This window comes from Schistocerca piceifrons, chromosome 8 (assembly GCF_021461385.2).
Source record: "Schistocerca piceifrons isolate TAMUIC-IGC-003096 chromosome 8, iqSchPice1.1, whole genome shotgun sequence".
Lineage (NCBI taxonomy): Eukaryota > Metazoa > Arthropoda > Insecta > Orthoptera > Acrididae > Schistocerca > Schistocerca piceifrons.
The window spans coordinates 303,999,797-304,007,775 of NC_060145.1; positions in this window are offsets into that span (position 1 = coordinate 303,999,797).

Here is a 7,979-nt window from a genome sequence, read left to right on the forward strand (position 1 = left end):
CCCTCTCGCAGTGTCCGGAGCAAGTATGGTGGGTCTGACACACCGGTGTCAATGTGTTCTTTTTTCCATTTCCAGGAGTGTATTTTGCATTGATCTAAAACAGTTCCACGTTCGTTCCCCTCTCAGTGGTGCTCTTTTTCTTCCTCGCGAACTAAACTGTGTTGATCATCGACCACATCCTTCAATTCCTGATGTAACCGGTTCAAAATACGTATTAGTTAATTTAGCTTCTATTTCCTGTTTGACGTTTAATGTTATGTCTAATTTGACAGACAGTTCATTACTTTTAGACTCTACTTTGTCAGATAATTCCTTTCTAGCGTCAGATAATTAACTCCTGGTGTCAGATAATTTCTTATTTGTTCAATCAATTTTGCCAAATAATTTCCTAAAAGTAGACTCTACTTTGTCAGATAGTTTCTTAATATTGGAATCTACATTGTCAGATAGTTTTTTCAAAAATCTTTTAACCCATTCTGGAGCCTCTGCGGCTATTCTTCTAATGACTGGCATACAACGCAAATATTCCCTATTATTCACCCTCTGGTACTGTAATAGATTATTACTCCACAGTTTTCTTAAACTTCAAAAAACTGAAACTCTGTGTCACAGTTTAGACCAAAAAAAAGTTTTCAAAGTGGATTTCTGAATTTCCTGAGCAGCTCACCCTTTCCGGTGAGCTGCACTGTCTCGTCGTGTTGCCGATGCAACCGCGTGTACGTGACAATGTATCGGGCGCGATGATTACCACCATCCGGCGCAGCCGTTGTCTCGAACACAGCGACAGATGTACCGCACGGCATCGTACTGCAGCACCCAGCAACTACTGCATCCCCTCCGATGCCAGGTATCGAAATGTCCTTCTCCCAACCCGCTGAAAAATTATTCCGTTATAGTTAACACTTTCTTCTATTTACGTTTTCTTGGTACTTAAATTTACTTGAAGTTACCATAATACTTGTACCACAAGTGTACAACTATGGTTTGTCTACAGATTTCGTCAGTTATTCCGATATTTATGTTCGCTTTGTACTTAACGGAACGTTACTTACTTTTAAGTCCATTCATTTATAGTCTCTCCTTTTGTTTAATCCTTGTTGCTCTTACGACTGCTACGGTCGCAGGTTCGAATCCTGCCTCGGGCATGGATGTGTGTGATGTCCTTAGGTTAGTTAGGTTTAAGTAGTTCTTAGGGGACTGATAACCACAGTAGTTAAGTCCCATAGTGCTCAGAGCCATTTGAACCATTTTTTTGTTGTTGCTCCTAGCAACGCCGTAATTTATCACTCGCGAAATTCGAAGATTTCGTAAATTTGTCGTTATTTTCTCCTTATTGCGCCAATACTCCGCGTCGTGTACACTGGGACCAAAAATGAAATATTTTTGAATAGTTGGTTTAGGGTTTTATGTAGCTGCTGGCTCGCTCCTTGTAATCGAAGCTGAGCTGTAACATTTCATGAGATCTGTTACCCAACGTAACATCCCACGAATTTACCTTTTCCCTTAACTACACTCGCCGAAGTTGATTCTCGCGAAGTAGAGGTCTCGCTAATCGGTGCCTCTGAAATCCTGTGGGTAGCCGAGGAAAGGCTTGCCTTCTTCACTTTCTTCAGCTGTTATTGGAGCAAATCTAGATAACTTCTGCTAATGTCACGGGAAAGCTCGCCCTCTACTTTCCTTTAACAATCATACAACCTCGAAGGCTCAACATGACAATCGAGGTTACAATAAATTTCATTTGTTAGCAAACCATCTTGTCTGTTATTTTCATTCTTAGATAGTGTGGTTGCTCTTTGGCGGTCAAGCCAAAACGTAAAAGGCCCCGCACGCAGGAAGTGAAGCCGTTTATTTGTCACTACCTCTCACAGTTCTCTCGTATTCCACCCCTCCCGTTTAATTTCTGCACATACGTAAACTAACAACCGCGCACAGTATATGTTACGCAACTTACTCCCGACTTAATACTGGCTGGCCACTGTGGCCGAGAGGTTCAGGCGCTTCGGTCCGGAACCACGCGGCTGCTACGGTCGCAGGTTCGAATCCTGCCTCAGGCATGGATGTTTATGATGACCTTTAGTTACTTAGGTATAAGTAGTTCTAAGTCTAGGGGACTGATGACCTCAGATGGTAAGTAGAATAGTGCTTTCAGCCATTTGAACCTACTTAATATTATTCTGTCACTATAATTTTTCCTTGTACTACACAAGGAGTGTGAAACGTCGTTGGCCTAAACGGCATGTGACACTTTATTACACTCCATGTGTGATAGCAGGCGGTACTGTAGACAGCTCCTAACTGTGGGCGCAAAAGACCAGTGGGGACACCAAAGCTACGTGAAAGAGAAAAGTGTGCCTCCATAGTACTGCGGCAGAACTGAAGTGTTGCCATAGTGAGGTACAGAAAAATCACCTTAAACGAGAAACTTTGATGTTAAACAGAACAAAGAGTAATTCCAGACTGTATGTTAGTAGTGAAAGTATTGAACTGTAGTATGACGAAGAATGTTTTCATTTATGTTCTGTTTGTAGAACAAATGAATCTTATTGATGTGCACTGTTTAATAATTTGACATAGCTAAGATAAATTTATGTTCATCATTCAGGTAGCAAACTTTTATAGTCTCCACCTAGTTTTTTAGATATCATTGAAAGTTCATTACTATTGGAGCCAATGATTACATTTGCCTCGCGTGCTAGTGGATCCTGAGATGGTGATGCAGATTACTCTCTCCAAACGTACACATGTACAGGCTGTTTCAAAAATGACCGGTATATTTGAAACGGCAATAAAAACTAAACGAGCAGCGATAGAAATACACCGTTTGTTGAAATATGCTTGGGACAACAGTACATTTTCAGGCGGACAAACTTTCAAAATTACAGTAGTTACAATTTTCAACAACAGATGGCGCTGCAAGTGATGTGAAAGATATAGAAGACAACGCAGTCTGTGGGTGCGCCATTATGTACGTCGTCTTTCTGCTGTAAGCGTGTGCTGTTCAGAAAGTGCAAGTGTGCTGTGGACAACATGGTTTATTCCTTAGAACAGAGGATTTTTCTGGTGTTGGAATTCCTCCGCCTAGAACACAGTGTTGTTGCAACAAGACGAAGTTTTCAGCGGAGGTTTAATGTAAGCAAAGGACCGAAAAGCGATACAATAAAGGATCTGTTTGAAAAATTTCAACGGACTGGGAACGTGACGGATGAACGTGCCGGAAAGGTAGGGCGACCGCGTACGGCAACCACAGAGGGCAACGCGCAGCTAGTGCAGCAGGTGATCCAACAGCGGCCTCGGGTTTCCGTTCGCTGTGTTGCAGCTGCGGTCCAAATGACGTCAACGTCCACGTATCATCTCATGCGCCAGAGTTTACACCTCTATCCATACAAAATTCAAACGCGGCAACCCCTCAGCGCCGCTACCATTGCTGCACGAGAGACATTCGCTAACGATATAGTGCACAGGATTGATGACGGCGATATGCATGTGGGCAGCATTTGGTTTACTGACGGAACTTATTTTTACCTGGACGGCTTCGTCAATAAACAGAACTGGCGCATATGGGGAACCGAAAAGCCCCATGTTGCAGTCCCATCGTCCCTGCATCCTCAAAAAGTACTGGTCTGGGCCGCCATTTCTTCCAAAGGAATCATTGGCCCATTTTTCATATCCGAAACGATTACTGCATCTCGCTATCTGGACATTCTTCGTGAATTTGTGGCGGTACAAATTGCCTTAGACGACATTGTGAACACCTCGTGGTTTATGCAAGATGGTGCCCAGCCACATCGCACGGCCGACGTCTTTAATTTCCTGAATGAATATTTCGATGATCGTGTGATTGCTTTGGGCTATCCGAAACATACAGGAGGCGGCGTGGATTGGCCTCCCTATTCGCCAGACATTAACCCCTGTGACTTCTTTCTGTGGGGACACGTGAAAGACCAGGTGTACCGCCAGAATCCAGAAACAATTGAACAGCTGAAGCAGTACATCTCATCTGCATGTGAAGCCATTCCGCCAGACACGTTGTCAAAGGTTTCGGGTAATTTCATTCAGAGACTACGCCATATTATTGCTACGCATGGTGGATATGTGGAAAATATCGTACTATAGAGTTTCCCAGACCGCAGCGCCATCTGTTGTTGACAATTGTAACTACTGTAATTTCGAAAGTTTGTCTGCCTGAAAATGTACTGTTGTCCCAAGCATATTGCAACAAACGGTGTATTTCTATCGCTGCTCGTTTAGTTTTTATTGCCGTTTCAAATATACCGGTCATTTTTGAAACACCCTGTATCTTTCCATTCAAACAACACAAAATCGCGCTTGCTTTCTCCAAACGTTCAAGGCATTCCCTCCTCTCGGCAACTACGGCAGCGAAATCGGCGATTTCGACAAGGACGGTATTGGAAAAAGAAACATTTGTGCTGGTTAATAAACAGCTTCTGGATCGTAGTGTCTGTGTGAATTGCTCGATCAGATGAAGAGGGCAAGTTGTGAGCTCTTTACGGATATGGTTGATGGCGAATCATGCTTAATTTATTTTTCATATCGTTGAGCAGTTTACAGGGAAGCTATTTTCGAAGTAAGGTACAGAAAATGTAGCTGCGAATTTTGATGTCCTTCTACCAGTAAAAATGACTTCAGCGTCATTACCTAATTTAATTTTCCAACGAAAACCTAGATAACTGAATAATTTCGTAATCACCGTCTCACGAAATATGATGCAGTACAAAACATAAGAGTGACTGTAGGAACTATACAGAGTACTATGATGCTCAAGAGGATCCGAACATCAAGAATTACGTTTCGCCTGATTTGCATGAAGCCCAAATAACATAAATATCTTGTAGGTCCTCCAGTATCGTTTCAGTGCAGTTGCTTGACTTTACAACAAGGTTATCTCAACTAACCACAAGAAAACACTGTTCTGTAAGGCGATTGCTACAGAAATAACTCAATACCATGATACTACAGATACCAGAGAACAGCAGAGGCGGCCCTTGAACCTAGTAAACTCAAATTTATTGCAATAACTGACATTTGTGAAGTGTCGCCACTCTTATTAATACCTGACACAAATGAAGACCATAACTCTGCCACATCAGTCATTCTTGAATTTTTGTACTCTAAAACATTTTCCTATCTTTCATTAATCGTCGTTCACTTGGCACAGCTTTTGCATAAACTGATTAATGAACTAACCACTAAGAAAAACCGCGATTAACAGCGTCAAGGGCTCTATCGAAACTTCACCATCAACAACGTATCACTGTCTTCATGATGGCACGTGGATAAGCAATTCGAAAATTACATATCCCACTTGTTACCTAACACAAAGTAACATTAAAAATGTAAGTTATTCATATGTTACGAGACTCGACACAACATTAATCGTCATTGCTAACCATAAAGAGGCGTGATATAACACGTCTCTAGCAAGTATCAGTTAGCAAAACTTAGCTTTACATCATAAGACAAATTTGTTATTGTGTCGGTACAGCTATCCGTACTTCGAAAATACCTTCCCTGCCTCTCGTAATTAACCACTAAAGATGTTAAATGTAGCTTTATTCCCAAGCAACAAAAATGAAATGACGTAATGTATGTGTCGGATTGCTATTCAAACCCAGTACCTAATCCGATTAGTAAGTAAGCACAGTCAAATTGCAGATATCGAATTTTCTCGGCAGTAACGAGAGATTTGCAATTGAAGTGACGAGAAAATTAAGAACCTCAGCCTTTCTGGTTTTCAGTTTCTGCGTGGAATGGCCTTCCTGGATTAAAAACATACATATTATAGAGGGAAAACAATACGTGAAAATCGTTCAGAATATTTCATGGAAATACATATACAATATCAAGGGAATTTAGCAGGATAAGGCTGTGTCATTCCAGGAAGTATCTCAATTATTACAGTGTTGTCAGATTTAATCTGCAATGTTGCCAAGTCCTAATCATCCTCTCAGCAAGAAAAAGTACATTTCCTCTGCCGATGAGTTTATTGAGCAGGCTAGCAAACGAGGAGCAAAGCTTGCGCTTTACAGACGAAGCGGAAGCATCTCGCAATTTGACAGGTATCTGAAACAAGAAAGGCTTAAGCAAATGTCTGTAACTCATCAGAAACAACATACATCAGTAGCAGGGAAAATGAAATGGATGGCCATCTTCTTCAAAGCTGTCATTATTTTATTTCTGCAGATTATCAGAATATTCAAGAAAATTACACAGGAGTCATTGCTAGAATCGATTGATAAGTAAAGCTTAGTTATTAAAATAATTGGTTATCTTTCTGGTGAAGTGCTCAATCACATCAAGTCCTTATGTAAAAAGAAATGAAATAAATATCCTCGAGCAGCGTTTAGAATCAGCGTCAAACAGCAGTTTCTGGGGATATGAATGCTACGGTATAAATGGGAAAACGATGCTGGAATTTGTACAGATTTCCAAGAAGCAGTAGTTGTATTATGTTAAAAACGATTCATTAACAATATTAGTTGCCAACCAGATAATTACTCAAACTTCCTCAACAACGTGGAAACGGCATCGATACACTACAGTCTCATTTTATAGTAGTTAATGCAGACCATGTCTTATTTCACTGCGTTACTAGGTAGGTAATGATATCGGTCAATTTATTATCAAAATTTTGTTTTTGGGGTAGCCCATCATCACTACTTTATTTAAAGGAACTCCGTAGATAGCTTATAGCTTATAGCCGACAAGGAGTGATTGATGTATAACGAAATTCAATAGTGAAAGACAAAAATTGATGTAGGAATGAAAATGTTTGTAGGATGTTTTTACCTTCATGACTTACGATTTTCATCACTGGGGTGACCTGAGGACAGCTGACGGATAAAAACTGTTTTGTTTAAAAGTCAATATTACATTTAACGATGGCGTGGGTGCTTAAAATGTCGACATCAGTCACACCTCTATGACAGACAGGCAACGTCCTGGTCGGTCAGTAGAACTGTCAGCTCCGCTTGAAACCCACACTGACGACTTTATCCGTTAACATCGGCGTTTTACGGTTGAACATATAGCAAAACAGTTCCAACAGGTATTGCCATAGCTCAAGAACAGCAAAAGAAGTGCACGACGGGCCTCGAAAGACTTCATGCAACAACACAAGGAACCAAAACTCGAAGTGTACAGACTTATAAGTACGCTGTGGAAGGGAACGTGACCCTTTTCTAAACAAGATTTTAGCGTGTGATGAAATTTCTGTTCACCAATTTCAACCACTCTCCAAAAAACAAAGCATGGAGTTGTGGGAAAGTGGCTCAAACAACAAGAAAAAGATTTCTTTGCATCAAGTATTAAAAGACTAGTTCGTTGTAGGGAGTCGTGTATTGATACTGGTGGGGGTGATATTGACAAGCAGTAGAAGTCTTCTTTTGTAAAAATGCACAATTTATTCTGTATTAATATATCTATTTAATTACTGAATGTCCCTCTTAGTATACGATCTAGATGGTTTAAATCACAAAAAAAGGTTCGTACCACTCCCTTTTAGTCTTAATTGAGAACCAGTGTTAAAACTCAAATCGGGAGGCACGGCACTACATTTTCGGTCCTTTTATATGACGTGCTGGTGGTGGATTATGCCCAAAACCACGAAACAAGTACATTTTTGACAGGTGGACTGTTGTTTTTAGCTATCGGATAAAGTGGTGAGAAGCTAATTTTTAGTATATACATACTGGCTGGAGGGCTCCTCGGCGGATATATGTCGCAGCCGATACTCATGCTTGTTAATCACAGCAAAATGCCGTATGCTTACATTTTTCTGTAGATGATTTAATATCTTCCTCAGCAGATTTCCGCTTCGTTGTGGAGGTGATAAGAGTAACAGGTTATCACATTACTGTGCACCCCCACTACCCCCTCCGCAAATTGTCCGTGCATTTCTCATAAATTATTTTTTTATTAGTAATGTTATGTCAATAACTTTCCCGTTTTAGCTTTGGTGA